Source organism: Octodon degus, unplaced genomic scaffold, assembly GCF_000260255.1.
Source record: "Octodon degus isolate 3935 unplaced genomic scaffold, OctDeg1.0 scaffold00112, whole genome shotgun sequence".
In the NCBI taxonomy this organism is placed as follows: Eukaryota; Metazoa; Chordata; class Mammalia; order Rodentia; family Octodontidae; genus Octodon; species Octodon degus.
Window position 1 is genome coordinate 1,974,334 of NW_004524688.1, and position 17,630 is coordinate 1,991,963.

Consider the following 17,630-nt stretch of genomic DNA (forward strand, 5'->3'; position numbering starts at 1 on the left):
ATATTCCTTTTCCTGTCTCTTGCATTCATTCACCATCCCCTTCTTTTTGAACAACCATCTACCCGAGAGACAGCATAGCAGCAACTGGCATGTCATGACAAGCAGCCCATATTCAGAAGACCAGAATGACAGGCACTCCAAGCATGAAACTACTATTGCAGATTACCATCTTCAGTTCAGTTGCTTACTTCACAGGTATCAGTATATGTAGTTAGTCAGCAGTTTCAATTAACTGCTAGATTCAAAAATCTTCTGAAGATTCTCAGGATCATTGAATTTTGCTGTTATGTTCACTTTTATTTTAAGATGTCATAGCTAGAAAGTGTCTCACCAAAAGTTCATGTAGCAACATCCCCTTGAGGAAATGAGCACCACCGCTGGATGTGAGTGCACGTGAGTGTGCATGTGTGTGAGTGTGTGTGCATGTGTGTATGTGTGTGTGCACGTGTGAATGTGTGAGTGTGCATGTGAGTGTGAGTATGCATGTGTGTGTACATTGTGTGAGTGTGCACGTGTGTGTGAGTGTTCATGTGTGTGAGTGTGTGTGTGAGTGTGCATGTGTGTGAATGTGTGTGTGTTAAATAATGGAAAAATTTGGGATCTAACTGGGTAAAGTAACATGGAGGGAAGCTCAAAGGACTAGTTGAAACATGTTAAGAGTTCCTTTTTCTTTCTGATACGCTTCTGGAGTTATAAACAGAAAACTATGACCAAAAGAGACTCTAACCTCTGGTAAGTCTGAAAACTGAGAGTGAGGGAGACTTGAGAGAATGGATTTCCAATGCAATACAGTGAGTAGTGGGAAACCCAGCTGAACTGGAACTGCTGGATGTTGCTGTTCACATGTTTGGGACCAAATGTCCAGCTTCCCAATGATATGCTATTCCCTGAGCTTAGCAGACTGGGAAAGAACTATATCTTTCTATCAGACTGGGAAAGAAATGACATCAGATGATAAAAGGCAGTGATCCCCTAATGATGGGAACATTCAAAGTAAGGTCTGTAATCACTGCAAGCCACTTCTTGGAGAAAGTCTACAGCCAGTACAGTAAAAATGGAATCCAGGTGGAGCCCAGTGATCTTCATATATGGAGGGAACAGAGCAGGGGCTTCTGGGAGCCCAGGAAGCTAGTCCCAGGGACAGAGACCAAGGAGAGTAAGTGCACCAGGTCCTTCTCAAGTCTTCAGTTGAAAACTGACTGGTCTCATGTGTGAAGAACCCAGTTGAGTCTGGAGAAGAAACCCCATGAGAACAACAGTGAACACAACCCAAGGAGCACTTGTGTGCAGGAACAGTGTCAGCTGCCACTGTTCAAGGCGACATTTTCATAAATCCTTGCCTACTGGATAGTGGACTCAGTAGGCTTTGCCTTAGGAGTGCAAAATTATCCTTCAGTTAACTGTGGCCTGGGTTCTAACCAACAAAGCTGAAAATAAGATCTGAAAGAATCAAAACTTTTTCTACACAACTGGACTATGTCCCAGAGCAAAACTACATTACATCTATAGGAATCTGAAAATATCTGATAATCAACAAATTAAAATTACAATGACTTCGCTTAGCAACTGTGCAAATAAGCTGGATACTAAGACTGGTGAGGACAGAAATGAGTCGCTAGGCTAAAAACTGATACAGGCGGCAGGGTTGGTGTCAAGGATATGGACACAACTATTCTAACTGTAACATGTATTCAAGAACTCAAAGTTTAAGGGCTAGTGAGCTAAGTGCCTGCTTAGGCAAGTACAGGGACTGGGGTTCAATCCCAGATACCACATACTGCGCTGGTCCCGCCCCCTGAGCGCGCTGAGCCAGCCACCGAGTCCGGATGTAGTGACACATGCCTATAATCCCAGTGCTGGGGAGGCTGAAAACAGGAGCATCACTACAAGTCCAAGCTGCATAGTGAGACCCTGGAGCAAATACATTAAAAAAAAAAAGTCAGAAGTTTAGTAAGTAGAGATATAGAATAGATTTTTGAAATACAGATTGATCGTACTCTAGAAATGAAAAACTAACAGGTCTAATAATATTAAAAAGATTCTAGAAGGAATTAATGGCATATCATACACTGAGGAACAAACATAAATGTATCCAGAGGTATAATGAGAGAAAGTATTCAAATGAGAAAGGACTGTAAAACACTAAATTACTAAGCAAAGGAACAATTTCAAATATATGTGCAAATGGACTCCCTAAGGCAGAGAAGAGGCTGCAGGAGAAAAAATAATGGCTGAAAATTCTCCAAATTTGATGAAAACTATAAACTCACAGATCCAAGGAGCTCAGTAAACTTGAAGCACAAGAAACAACCACATACCAATCGCCTAATTCCAGTGGTAAGGAGAGAGTCTGGGAGACAGCCAATGAGTGACAGACATGCTTCCCACAAGGCAAGTTACTTTAAAATACACAAGAATATTTTTCAAAGGTGAGTATTGAATAAAGACTATTTAGATGTATAAAATAATTTATAACTCGGAAATATGGAAAAGTGTTGAACAGTCAGGAGGAAGACAATGCCAGGAAAGAACCCGGGGCTGCACTGAAGAAGGAAGAGATCATAGATCATAAGGGGCAACTCGATGGGTTAAAACATACTTTTATCTCTTATTAAGTCTCTAAAAGAGAACTGACTGTTTAAGGCAAAAATATCTGGTGGAATTTATAATATAAGGAAGCAAAGATACAGTGGAGCACAATTTGGGGGAAGAAACAACCAAATGTTGTATTACTTGTATACTCTGTATGAAGAGGTATAATCTCCTTTGAAATTCTCAGTTAAAATATGTACTATAAACTTCAAGACAACTACTAAAATAATATAGTACAAATTCAGAGCTATTATATAAAGTAAAAGGAAATCATAAAAAATCTTAACTTAGCAGACGATTTTCACAAAAAAGGAAAAAAAATGAACAAGGACAACAAATAAAAGAACGGCAAGATAACTTTTTAATATTAAAATCTATTAAGTTAAAGGACTAATAGTGTCAGATTATATAAAAGACAAGACAAATTATACACTGTTTCCAAGAAATATACTTTAAATATAAAGATATAAGTAGACTAAAAGTAAAAGAAGGGCCAGCCAGATAGCTCAGTGGACTAAAGCGCCTGCTTGGGCAGGCACAGGGACCAGGGTTCGATCCTGAGTGCTGTGCTGGCACTGTCTCCAGGGTGCACTGAGACAGCGACTGAGACTGGGTGTGGTGGTGCAAGCCTGTAATCCTAGCGCTTGGGAGGCTGAAAAACAGGAGGATCACTAGAAGTCCACTCTGTATAGTGAGACCCTGTAGAGCCTGTACTAAATACATAAAAAATAAAATAAAATAAAAAGTGTGCAAAATGAATGGAGCTTAGTTTAAAAAATGGATAAAAGTAAAAGAAGTAAAAATGATAATGCCAACATTATTTTTTTTAAGCTGAACTGAGCATATTAGTATCAGTGAAGTAGATTTCAGAGTACAGCAACTTACCAGGGATAAAATAGTACTTTTTAAGAGAACACCGAAATAATAGATAAGAGGGGACAGGGAGATGGCTCAGTAGAATAAGCGCTTCCCTGGCAAGTGCAAGGGCCTGAGTTCAATCCCCAGTTCAAAAAAAAAAAAAAAAATAGATAAGACATCAGAAATAATACTGAATTTCAAAAGAAAAAAACATCCAAGAGGACAGGTATTCAACAGTGGTCACTATATTGCATCTTGTTGCCTTCAGTGTAGTTTCTCAGCTAACCAGAAATAAGCATATAAAATTGAGCAAAGTGGACAGTTCATTAATTTCTACTTTCCAAAAACTGATAGAAATTAGTAGTTCAATCATCTTAGCTATCCTATGTACAAATATACATTATTTAATTCCTTCCTTTTTTGTTTTTTTGGTTTTTTTCTCATTTCCCTGATCCCAGTTGTGTATTCATTCCTTTTGCTTAGTTTCTGTTCCTTTTACTAATTTATTGCACCTTTCAGATTTTATTTACTCTTTCAGTTTCTTACACTAAGTAGACTGTATGATATTTACACATGTGGGTCTGATTTATTTCATTTATGAGTCTAGCCTCTAGCTGCACCCATTTACCTATAAAAGCCTCAAGTTTTTCTTTCTTTACAGCTGAGTACTACTCCATTGTACAAAATCCCACATCTGTTTTATCCACTCCTAAGTTGATGGCATTTGGGTTATTTCTAAGATTTAGCTATGATAAATTGTGCTGCCAGTAATTTTATGTTGATAAATGAATAGGTCAAATTACCCAGAGGATACAATAATCCTAAATATTTATTCAATCAATAACAACTTGAAAACATATTATAGAACTGTAGAATAAGAAAATCCATAACTATCCTCAGAGATTTCAGTGCCATTCAATATCAAGTAGATCACAAAAAATTATTAAAGGTATTAAAAACATGAACAATTTATTAGTTGATATACAGAACACCGTCGACACATCATGTATAGATCCCATAGCCAAGAGCAGCAGCAGTACTTTTAAAAAGTAGATCAGACCTTTCACCCAAATAACCATACCATAGTCTTTGTCATAAACCTAGTCTCAATGGAGCTAAAAGGTTTCAAGTCCCACAAAGTAGGCCATCTGATCATGTGAAATTAAGTTAAACATTAGCAACAAAAATATATTTGAGGTCTCTATGCTGTGGGAACGCAGCCAGCACCCTGGGGCCCCCGGTGTTTGGAAGATGTTTACGCAGCCCACTCAGAACATTAACTTCCTTGTCAGATAAAAAAAAAAAAAAAATTTTTTTTTACAGAATGGGCCAGACTTTGAAGATTTTGTATCAGGTGATCTTGCAGACAAGAGCAACTGGGATGAATACAAAGGCAACTTAAAACGCCAGAAAGGAGAAAGGTTAAGGCTGCCTCCAAGGCTAAAGAACGAGATTCCAATGGGGAAAAATGACAATAAACTGAAAAATACATTGCGGAATTTAAATCTCCATACAGTGTGTGAGGAAGTTCGATGTCCCACTACTGGAGAGTGTTGGGGAGGTGGCGAATATGCCACTGCCACAGCCACGATCATGTTGATGGGTGACACCTGCACAAGAGTTACCGATTTTGTTCTGTAAAGACTGCAAGAAAAGCGCCTCCCCTCCCCTCCCCCCCCCACCAGTGAGCCCTACAACACTGCAAAGGCCATCGCGGAGTGGGGCCTGGACTACGCTGTCTTGACATCTGTAGATCGAGATGTTGTACCCGAGGGGGGAGCCGAGCACATTGCAAAGACTGTGGCACACTTGAAAGAAAGGAATCCAAAAATCCTTGTGGAGTGCCTCACCCCTGATTTCCGAGGAGATCTTAAAGCAGTAAAGAAGGTTGCCCTGTCAGGATGAGATGTTTATGCGCACAATGTAGAAACAGTTCCAGAAGTACAGAGGAAAGTTCGAGATCCTCGGGCCAACTTTGACCAGTCTCTGCATGTGCTCAGGCACGCCAAGGAGGTCCAGCTGGCTGTTATTTCAAAAACATCAATAATGTTGGGTTTGGGCGAGAATGATGAGCAAGTATATGCGACGTTGAAAGCACTTCGTGAATCAGATGTGGATTGTTTAACTTTAGGGCAATATATGCAGCCCACAAAGCACCACCTTAAGGCTGAAGAATATGTTACACCCGAAAAGTTTAAATACTAGGAAAAAGTAGAAAATGAACTTGGATTTCATTACACCGCCTGCGGCCCCCTGGTGCGTTCTTCATATAAAGCAGGTGAATTTTTCCTGAAAAATCTAGTGTCTAAAAGAAAAACAAAATCTCCCTAAAACAGAACCGATCTTCAGGAGCACAGGAGGTTGGACACTCTGCTATCAGCTGGTTTGAGCTGATCTTAGTTGGCTCAGTGGAGTAAGTGCTTCCCAGGCAAGCACAAGGGCCTGAGTTCAATCCCCAGTTCTGGAAAAAAAGAGCTGATCTTTAGGGACCGGGGAGATGGCTTAGTAGAATAAGTGCTTGCCTAGCAAGCTCAAGGGCTTGAGTTCAAGCCCCAGTTCCACAAAAAAAAAAAAAAAAAAAAAAAAAAGACTGTTATCAGCTGATTTGGAGATGCCAGGATGGCGGGAAAGAGGTGTTCCTGCTTGTTTTGTGCCAAGAGAAATGTCAGTACACTCTATGTATTTAATTAGTCATTCATTTGACATTATTTATCTAATAAATAATTGCCTGATATATATATATATATATATATATATATATATATAGCCGATTGAAGTGCCTGCTTTGGCAGATGCAGGGGCTGGGAGCTCGATCCTGAGCCAGCTGTGCCGGCCCCGGCCCAGGTGTGCTCTGAGACAGCAATTGAGGCTGGCTGTGGTCGTGGGTGCCTGTATTGCTAGCACTTGGGAGGCTACAAACAAGAGGGTCACTATGAGTCCGATCTGTGCAGTGAGACCCTGTAGACCCTGCAGCCCCTGTACTAAATACATCAAAAAAATTAAAAACACATTTGAAAAATCCTCAAATACTTGGAAGATAAATGACTTTATGTGTCAAAAAACAAATGGACAGACAATTTTAAAGTATTTTTAACTGAGTAAAAAAAAATGTCAAAATTTATTGCCTGCGTCTAAATTAATAGTTGAAAGGACATTTACAGTGCTGAAATCCCTATCAGAGAAGAAGAAAGATCTGTCTGTGACCTCAGCTTTGACCTTAATATTCTACGAAAAGAATAGCTAGTGCAAGCCAAAGTAATCAGAACCAAATAAATGTATAAATTAATAAAATATAAAAAATAAAAGCCATGCATACATCCTAAAATTTGTTCTTGGAGAAGATGAGTATCACAGATGAGCCTCTGGCAAGGTTAGCACAAAAATAGAAGAGCACAAATTGCCATTTACAGAAGTGGACTCGATCACACTGCTACAGACTATACACCTCAAATGTAATAAGAGAAAGTTAAGAAGAAGGTTATGCCTGCAAACGCAATGACTCAGGTGCAATGCATAGAGTTCTTGAAAAACACAAGCTATCAAAGTATATTCAGGAAGAAACAGATAACCTAAATATCTTTATGTGTGTGTTTTCATTCTGTTTCTCAAATAAAACTGACCTTGTTGATCGAATTTAAAAATAAGACAACTGAAATACAAATAAGATACTTGAGCAAGGCCTTATTGCTGATAGAATGGTATTTTGTATCCTGGGTTGACTGACTCAAAGTGATACATTGATTTATGTGCTACCACTCTGTATAAATGAATGAACATTGTTGAAACTCTACTTCCGATTTGATTTGAAACTGTCTCATTGCTATCTGTTTATCAATAAAATTTTGAAAAAAAATAAATGAATGAACAAATAAACAGATATTTTTATTCAAACACACCTTAAGTCCCACACATATATTAGACTGCATATGTAAGCAGACATATACTATGGAACTGTATATACATTATAATATAGCTAATATGCTTCATTGCAAAGTTATATATGTACAGATACATATTAGAAAACAGTAAAAGCTCTGTAATTCTGATATCTTTTCATGTGGTAATTTAGGAAGCAAAAAGTAACTGCGATTTAAATTATAGTTAAAGAATTTTTTCTAAGTTATAATTCAGGATCAATGAACTCTAACACAGACTGATATGGTTGTTATTTTTTTTTACACATGAGCTAATGATCCAGTGGAATGATTAGCCAACTATAAAGGAAGACCAAGTGGAAAGAGCATGCACCGTGCAGCCATGTAGACCTAATTTGAATAGTGGATCTGCTCTTATTAGCAAGGGAAAATTGCTTAAGCATTCTGTGCTTCACTCATGTCCCCTTCAAGAATGAAGGTGCAATGTTACTTTAAATAATAATTGTGAGGATTAAGGTTAATGTGGTTAATGCAACTAACCCAGTGACAGGTAGAGAGAAGGATACTAAAATATGTGTGCTATTATCATTATTAATGTTGTTATTGTCATTATTTCACAAGTCCATCCAACTCTGGTTGTGGTCAAACAAAAGAATTTCTGGAGAGAATAGAGGAATAGAAAAAACAATTAAAATGGAAAAAGTGAGGAAGAGAAACAGAAAAATTAATTGACAACATTCAGCAAGAAGTAGTTATAGACAAAAATGTGGTTTGAATGTCCTTGCTTCATCTACATCCTTTTTATCCAGCCTTTCCCCAATTATTTTTTCAGCTCTTAATATTTCTGGCTCCACTTTTATACCACAAACTCAATTTCCCATTCCCTTCATTATTAATATTGTTAAGTAAGGGTTTAAAGTTCAAATGTTTACAGGAATTATGCAAAGAAAGTGAATTGTTGAAACAGGTATTGTATTCTTGCCACATGGGCATACTTTATTTGCATATTAATGAATAAGAGATGATTATTCATTTCCACAAAGATTGTCTTCTCCCTTCCACTTGTCTGGCAATGTGGGCTCAGCCAGGTAATCTGAATGCACAGAAATATTACTCTACTTTAAGATGAAAAATAATGTAAACAAAGTAATTAGTGTCAATTAGCAGTGGACTGCAGTGTTAGGAATGCACAGAAACGGTGAGAACTGATGTAGTAGTAACGTTTGGCAGCTAGAGGGGAAAAAGATTCTTCTGACTGCAACCTCTTCCTCAGACAGGCAGGAATGCAAGCATGACACTGTCAGATCTTGCAGTTTTGAAGAAAAGCTAGCGATCTGAGCATCAAAATTCTCACTTTTTTTTTCTTTTGTATTGAGTATAGGGTGTACAGGGTCTCATTACATAGATCAGACTCATAGTGATCCCAGTATTTTTAGCCTCCCAAGGCGCTGGGATTACAGGTGTGCTCCACCACACCCAGTCTAAATGGCCATGGCACGCTGGGGATTGAACCCCAGCCGCTACACTCTGCCTAAGCAGAAATATTAAGAGCTGAATTTAGTCAGCTGAGCTATCTTGTCGGTCCAAAATTCTCATTCTCATTCTTGATGTCTCAAGACATCTCTGCTCAGGCTCATCCAACACATCAACACATGGCCTCCAGGCCACCAACCTGGCTATGGAAGATTCAAGTTTATCCATAGTCAGTAGGCACAGCTCGAACATAAGTGTGATCCTAAGAAAACACCTTCACAGGAAAAGAAGGGAAGGAAATAGGAAAAAAAGATCTAGTTTCTCCATGTTCTACAGTAATCTGCTCTATCCATTTGTCAATAAGCAAAGCTTAACCCAACTACTCAACCAAACTGCGTTGCAAAATGCAAAGAGGCTTCTTCCCTAGATTTACCGATTGATTCACTTTGCCGTTCAACCCTTGGTTTTTGAGTGTATATTGTGATGAAGGTATTCTAGGCAACACAAACCTCATTAAGATATGAATGCTGCTCTCTTATAATGTCTGATCTTTTTATTAAGTGCCCCCCAAAAAGGCATTTTTTAAATCACTGTTGTTTGGCTCAGGTGATTTTTCATTACCTCCCTTTCTCTTTTGCTCCATATTTGTACCCTTCATGAAGGTCAGTCAGAAAGAAGACTTGAAAGACAAACAAAATATCTTACTGACAGTTAATCAAGAAACTGTTGTACGTTATGGCCTGTCTAACAAGAAACAAATGCAGTGATGGTCAGCAAGCTGGGCAGAGTTTCAACCTATTTTGTTTATATACAACACACTGTCATTAACACAATTTTGCTGTCAACTAGATAGGCCTAGAATGTGTAATATAGATCAACTTTTTAATTAAAAGTTCTTAACACTTTTACTTCCAAATAAATATTTAAAATATTTAATGTCATTCTGAAAAATTTATTTTTATGTAGCAAGAGCTAAGCCAGTGTAAAACGCTTTCAATATTTTTAATATTATAGTCAAGGTTATTTCAATTCATTTCATTTACAACTTACTACAGTGATTAAAGCAGGTTGCCTAACTCTCTTTAAACACATTATTTTATGCATAATAGGGTAATTATATTAAATGAGTACACTATCAGTGACTTCTTGGATGAGTGAATTTTCTTGGGCTAAACAAACGCCAAAATGTATATTACACTGTTCTGCTTTGGCACATTAGGCCAGAATTTAATTACCTTGAGTAAAAAGTTACAAGAAATCTTATCAGTGTAACTTTTCTATATTTTCTTGTGTAAGGCTATGCTGCTTGCTCAAGTCCAAAACTTGACATCATATAAATGACATCATATAATTAAATCAAATTGCACCAAGAATCAAATGCAATGGAGACAATTTCTTAAAGTAGTAATTGTGCTGTGTAAATGGCAAAGTATATCCTTTGGGAAAATGCACATTTTCAATGTACAAGAGAGAGACTGAGTTGTAGCTGAGGTCATGCCCAGAGGGCTGTGCTTGCTTCTCTTTTTCTTTTCTTTGATTTGGTCTCATGGTTTTTAAACCTGTTCTATTCTTTCATTTCACTAAAGAAAATAGTTGCTCATCCTGCTGCTGATGGGATTTTCTCTGCAGCTGTGTCTGGGAAATCTGCAAATATTAAAGTTGTGTGTAGGATAGAGAAAGCAGCTTTACTGAATCATAGAGCCCCAATTCCTCGTGGTCAGTTGCACCACTCGGCTGCTCTTTGAAAAATTACATTGCTGTTCCCCATTCCCCTCCTGAAGAGCCATTTCCTCCTTTTCAGCTTCATTTAACTTTTGGACATTGGGTAAAATTGGTTATTGGATAGTGAACATTCCATCTCTCCAGTTGGCACTATGTATAGAACTCAGTTTTCAACTTACACTGGAGCTTTCTTGGAGCCCTTGGTATGCCAGGCCTCTGCCATGTGCTTGTCCCTTCCATCCCAGAAGACTTCAAGATCTCTGGAAGCTTGTGCTGGGAGTTCCCCAAAGGCTTGGCTAAGAGGCCTGGTTGCCTTCTATAAGCCACTACTACTCTGCCCTGCCTCAGGTCACGCTCAGGGAAGGTTCCTTTATGACTCCCTGACTCCTCCCTAATTAGTAAAGCCCTCCAAGGGTACAGACCCTTGTATTCTCAGTATCTAGCTTAGAGCCTGAAGAATAGCAGCACCCAATCCAAGCCCACAAAAAATAACTGTACAGCGATTTGAATTAATTGTATGCAAATCACCATTTGCTGAGTTCCTGCTCAGCCACAGGCACCCTTACAAACTTCACCCATAGTCCATGCAACACCTGCAGTGTCCTCATTTTACAGGAGAAGCATGTGAAGATGTACACTCTAGATCACACACAGATAGAATGCCAAAGCTATAATTTAAGTACAGACTGACTTGTCTGAGAAGGATCCAAACATTACAATTTAAGGATGCCCTGTGTCCCCTTGTTGAGAGAGAGGGGGGTTCTGCTCTTACAGGGCCCCTGGTCCATGTATGGTGGAGGATGCTTCATGTGTCCTCTCAGATCCCTACTCCTGAGGATTCTCCAGCAGGAGCCAGACAAGAAGAGATTCTAGTGACTGGCCACCATTCCTGGATCATAGAGCTTGGTGCCATGTAGAGGCTGTCAAGCAGGTCCACAACAGGAGAAAAAGAAATGTAGCCTGGGTAGGGCAGATTAAAACTCTTTATCCCACCGCTACCTCACTCAGATGCATAGTTTAGAATTTTGCTCATCAGGCTCTTCTAAATCAAATCCAGATTATGACTTCTTCTTTAACAGTTCATTTAAAGAAATTTAACCATAGGATGCTACAAGTACATACAGTTGGAGGGTTTCGGTACAATTATAAGCTGTAAAATGATTACCAGTGTAGGCATTTTTGTTTATAGTCATGCTTCCTAATTAATGTTCCTAAGTAATACTTGAGGTTCACACTTCCATTTGCAGTTTTCTAAATGAAAGATTTCATACTAAAGACTGCAAAATACCAAGGGCAGGTCATAAATCATCAGGATTAATAAGACTCCATTCAGAAAGGCTGAGGTTAAAGCAAAACTCACAGGAAAATTAGTCATGTCTAGTGGATTAAACATTGCAAAGGAAGATCAGATTTCATCTAGTAAACACAATTATTATAATTAAAATGCTAATCCTCTTTAGGAAAGGAATTCTTATTTGTCACTAAAATGTTAAGGAAGTATATATAAGGCCAAGCAATTTTATTCTAAATTTTTATTGTGTTTAATCCAATTTAAATTGGTTGAAGACTTAAAGAGCAAAGTAAGTAGTGAAGATTCAACCTTACATGGAGTTTCTATTATGAGTTAGAGCTCTAACACACACCTTTCAACTACAGGTTACAGTGAAGGTACCTAACCCTCACAGGCCACTCAGTAACTTGTACATAATAAGTGCTTAATAGTATCTGCTGGCTCAGAGAAGTTTGGTTAAAATTGTTCAACATTACACCATCAGTGAGTGCCAGGGCTGGGGTTTGTATTCTGAGAAGAAGAAGTAAATGCAATCTTCGCTGCTTCTTACCAATAAAAGTGGGGCTCCCTGCAATCTCATGAGTTCTATAGTTTTATTTATGCCTAGACACTTTTGGTACAATCTTTTCCAAAGCCTGACTGTTTCAGTACTTGAAGTCAAGATGATCTGAGTTGATTGCACAATTAACCTTTTAATTTTTTTAAAAAAATTCACTTTTTCTTACTACGTGTTTATAGTACATAATGGTGACATTTGTTGTAGAGATCTGGCACATGCACATTACACTTCTCAAATCCTTTTGCCCCTTCCCCTCCAACCCCCTCTTACTTGGGCACACCACATTCATTTATTTAATCTTAAAAATCCTTATACAGCTAATGATCATATATATAGATTAACATCCAACTGAATAGGTCAAAAAACACATAGAACACTTGCAAGAATTATACTAAGTTATGGTAAATTTTAAAATAAATTGTCCATCCTGGATTACAGTAACTTTTTTCTCCTCTTATCTACTATTGGTCTTTTATGTTGCACTTTACCTATATATTGAATCATCCATATAAGAGAAACCACACAAAACTTAAGCCTGTATATCTTATTTAATTCTACGGTCTCAAGGCGCATTCATTTTCCTACAGGTGCCTCAAGTTTATCTTTCATTATGGTAGAGGAGTACCCCATTGTGTACAAACACAGTACCATGTTTTCTTTATTCATCTATCTGTCGGTAGATATATAGGCTGTTTCCAAGATTTGGCTATTATGAATTGTGTTGCTATAAACACGGGTATGCATTGATCACTGTGATGTGATATCTTTACCTTGTTTGGGAAGATACCTAAAAGGGGAATGGTTAGTCAAGTAGAATTTCTATTTTTAGTTTCCTGAGGACTCACCATATTGACTTCCATTTGTGGTTTTCTCTGTCTACACTACCACCAGTAATGAAGAAGGGTTCCTTTTATGCAAAAGACTTGCCAGCATTTATTATTGGTTAATTTCTTAATGATAAGTCAACTATCTAAAAATATCTTCTTTTTTCTATTTTTTTTCAGTATGAATATCTATCCAATATGTAATAGTACAGATTCTTTATTGTTTGGGCATGGGAAAGAGCAGATTGGTGATTCTTACTGTTGACCATGCCCTACAGAAGGAATGTATATGTAGCTTGCAACTACACTGATGACTGATGGCAACGCCTACATCGAGGGCTGCTTCTATGAAGAAAAGAATAATTACTTACAAAGACATATCTATCCTCACAACAGGCTAAACCTTTTGGAAGAAAACTGTTAGATTTCCTAATAGGCTTCCTATGCTAAAATCAATTATACATAACCTTTAGTACCAGAAATAGAGGAAGTAAATGTAAATACTTAATAAATCATTTTTATGTACTTCTTGGATAAGAGAGACTTTCTTAAGCCTGCTTCCAATAGCTTAAATCTTGTTAAAATTGTTAAATTTGACTATTAAGAATTGCTACACAAAAATATGAGAGAAGAATATTTCTAATGCTTAATAAAAATGAATTACTATAAATAAGGAAAAGAAATACCACATCACAGGGAAAAAATGGACAGACTTCAACATTCATCAAAACTACATATTGGGTAACTTAGAAACAACTTTTCATAGTTTTTTTTTAAAAGATGGAGAAATAGGGGCCGGGGAGATGGCTTGGTAGAATAAACACTTCCCTGGCAAGCGCAAGGGCCTGAGTTCAATCCCTGGTCCTGAAAAAAAAAAAGGAGAAACGTTGCAAAACAATGCAACAAATCTTTGTTTATATTCATCGTCTACAAACACAAGGGCCACACAATATGGAGGAGCAAGGAGGGTGATGGGTGGAGGTCAGAGAGAATCTCTCTGCGAAGTGCTCTCATCCCAGAAGCTTGAATTCTGAGTCATATGTGCCTGAGGGCCCGGAACAAGTCCAAGCATGAGACAGGGAGCTGGAATAAAGATGCCTGCTAGGAGCTAGGACACCTGAAGGGCAGCACCCTTCATGCTGAGTGTGTTAGAAAATCATTCATCTGTGAGGGAAATTACAGGAGTATGATGAGAAATAATAACAGGAGCCTGTGTCTAGCTAGGACTTACTACGTTTCAAATGCAGTTCTAGGTACTTTCTAATGTAACTCATTTAATCCTCACAATAAGTCTTTCTGGTGGTGCTGCCACTGTTTCACTTTTACTGCTGAGAATATTAAAGCCCGAGGGGATAACTACCTACTTAAGGATGCTCTGTTAGTAAGTATGGGGTTCAGAAAGTTTGACTCCAAAGAGGAAAAGAAGTATATCACTAGGCAAAGAATCAGCAACCATAATATATGAGTGATTTCTTCACATCAGTAAGATAAAGAGAATTCAAGAAAAATCAGCAGAAGATGCTAATAAGCAACTCAATGAAGACATATATGGCCAAATTAATAGAGGAAAAGATGCTTGACATTACAGATACAGATTGAAAGTCAGACAATGTCAGTATTGGCCAGCATAGGCAAGGTTACACTTATTCCTAGCTGATCAGAATATGAACTGCTATTAATCTGGTAGTATTTAATGAGTTTATATGAATGTCTCTCTCCTTTATGACTGCTTTGCTCTAAAGTCAGGTGTCAAACTGTCACCTCTTTTGTGAGGTCTGTCCTGAGTCCACAGCTCACTTTGACAGAGCAGTCCTAATTCCTGCCTCATCCTGCTATCCTTTTTTAATTCCCCGCCTTTCATCAGTGATCGTCATCTGTTACTTGAGACGACCATGGCACTGTTGTGTAATTTTTCATTCCAAGCATCTAAGGAAGATCCAAATAAATTTGCTAGTTTCACTACAGTAAGGACTAATGTAATCAAATAAACCATATTTAGCCTTTCTCACTGTTATTAGCATATGACAGACACATTCCAACAAGCCAATTACAGTGAACAAAACAAATCTTAGGGCAAACAAATCATTAGCATTTTTGCCTTATGTAGATTTGCTCCATATTCTGTTGAAATTAAAATTGAAAATGACATATTTTCTGAAGAAAAGTAAGAAAACGAATTACTGTACACTCATGTCAAGTTTTATCTTTATCAAATCAATTTTAAAAATCATGCTCATTCAATCGAACATCCCCAAATGACAAAGGCCTAAGACTCTAATTAACTTTTGATAAACATGACTGAATCATTAAAACGTTTCAGTTTATTGTATAAAATTGGTGTTCTAAACAGTTATTAAGGGAGACAACATAATTTTTGGAATTTAAAGACTACCTATGACTTTGACTATTACATGTATGTCTTGTAATTTTCATATCCATGATTTCACCCTGATTGCTCAGCACATATTCTTCAATTTTACGTTTCCTTTTTAAAAATCTCTAGTTAAAACAATAATGTGTAATAATAGTGATGGATGGTATTCATAGAAAAGAATATTTTTAAGGAAAAGAATAATTCATAGGCATAGACATTATTCACAATGTCTTGTATTGAGACAATCACTATTGATATTCATAGGGGCCAGGGAGATGGCTCAGTAGAATAAGCACTTCTCTGGCAAGTGCAAGGGCCTGAGTTCAATCCCCGGTTCCGCAAAAAAAAAAAAAAAAAAAAAAAAAAGATTCATATATGTGATTAGTCAGGTCTCATTTATATAGTATTTTAAAAGGTCATTGACATAGTATTTTCTTGTGTATAATTTTATCATATTATTTAAAAACTTGACAAGAGACTGGGCGTGGTAGCGTGAGCCTGTCATCCCAGCTCCTGGGAGGCTGTAAATAGGCAGATCACTATGAGTCCGATCTAGTAGTGAGACCCTGAACACCCTGTAGATACAAAATAGAATAAAAACATTGTACACAAAGGCGCTTATTGCAAGGTCTTGCCTATAACAAAGAACATACTGAAACAGAAACAAAGCATCCTCCAACTAGGGAAATGGTTAATCTAGGAGAAATTCATTCATTCCCTAAAATACAAAAAACAAACAAAAACTAAAAACTGGACATGGTATTGTCTTTTTTACTATCTTTTCAATTGCTACATTATATTCCATTGAATGAATTTCTCCTAATTTAACCATTTCCCTAGTTGGAGGATGTTTTGTTTGTTTAAGTGTGTTCTTTGTTATAGGCAAGACCTTGCAATAAGTGCCTTTGTGTATAATGTTCTTAGTCTATTTTGTATCAAAGTGCATAATGAATTTTCTACATTTGGCAACAGAAGATTTAACACATGTTAGTAGACTTCAAGGCAGAAAACTTGTGGCAGAAAAGCGTGGCAAAACAAAGCCACTTAGTTGATGGCAGCCAGGGGAATACTGCCAGAGAGGAATGGGTGAGGGGCCATGCATAGTACCCAAGGCCATGACTCGTGACCCACCTGACATACCCAGGAATGTGTTATACTAATTTGCTAGGTATTTCTTAATTTCAATGGAGTTGGTATATCAAGATTAACTTTTATAAGCCACCCATGCCAACTTCACATCTTCTTAAACAATACTTACTCTCCAAAAATATACAAGCAAGTTCATAATTCTGTCTGACATGACACAGCAAGTTTGGGTACAACTGGAAATAATTATTTTCCCAAAGTCTTAACAGTTCCAGAGTTTTTAAAAATCTAAGTCTCTTTTGAGACTCAAGGCAAATGCTTAGCTATGAACCTCTGTAAAAAATCCAGTATAAGATATAGAACATTTCTATTATAAAAGTTAGGTACAGGGGATAGAAAATAATCAGGTGAAAGCAAGACCATAACTCAGCAAGGCAAACATTAAGTCCTGTAATTCCAGGTCTAGCATGTGTCTGGGACACATGGTGGTAAGATGTGACTTTCAGAGTATGTGGGCAGCTCAGCACCCATGGCCTTGCCCACAGCAGACCACCTAGCTCTCTTTTGGTTTGTTTTACTCCCAGGCAGTAGTTTTCAGCAGTCATTCCACAATCCTGCCATCTCCAACTTCCTGGGATTTTTCACTGCACCTATGGCTTTATTTCTATAGTTTCATGTGCTGCCCTCTTAGGGGCTCTTTACATGGGCTCCCAGGCCTCCCTACGAGAACTGGATGGACGTCTCCCTAATCTTACAACTCTTGTATTCTGTATATGCATAAAACCAACATTACATGGATAGTGCCATAGTCAGCTGCCAGCTGAAGCAGTAACAAGGCCCTCTTAGATTATGGTTGAAGTAACTTGAGTATCCAAATAGTTAAGCAGAGTGAAGTACATTTCAGGGAACCAGTTCTCTAGGAGGCCCTTCTTAAAGAGGGTGTGTCAGGGACTGTCTTCTCAAATGAAAGGTTTAC

General features: G+C 37.8%; 1 protein-coding gene and 1 pseudogene across 1 annotated transcript in view; one reads left to right on the forward strand and one right to left on the reverse strand.

Annotated features, from left to right (window-relative positions):
• Window positions 1-17,630, reverse strand: part of Pacrg (parkin coregulated) — a 539,156-nt gene that overhangs the window by 288,900 nt on the left and 232,626 nt on the right. The window lies entirely within an intron of this gene.
• LOC105743271 lies at window positions 979-5,832 on the forward strand (annotated as a pseudogene).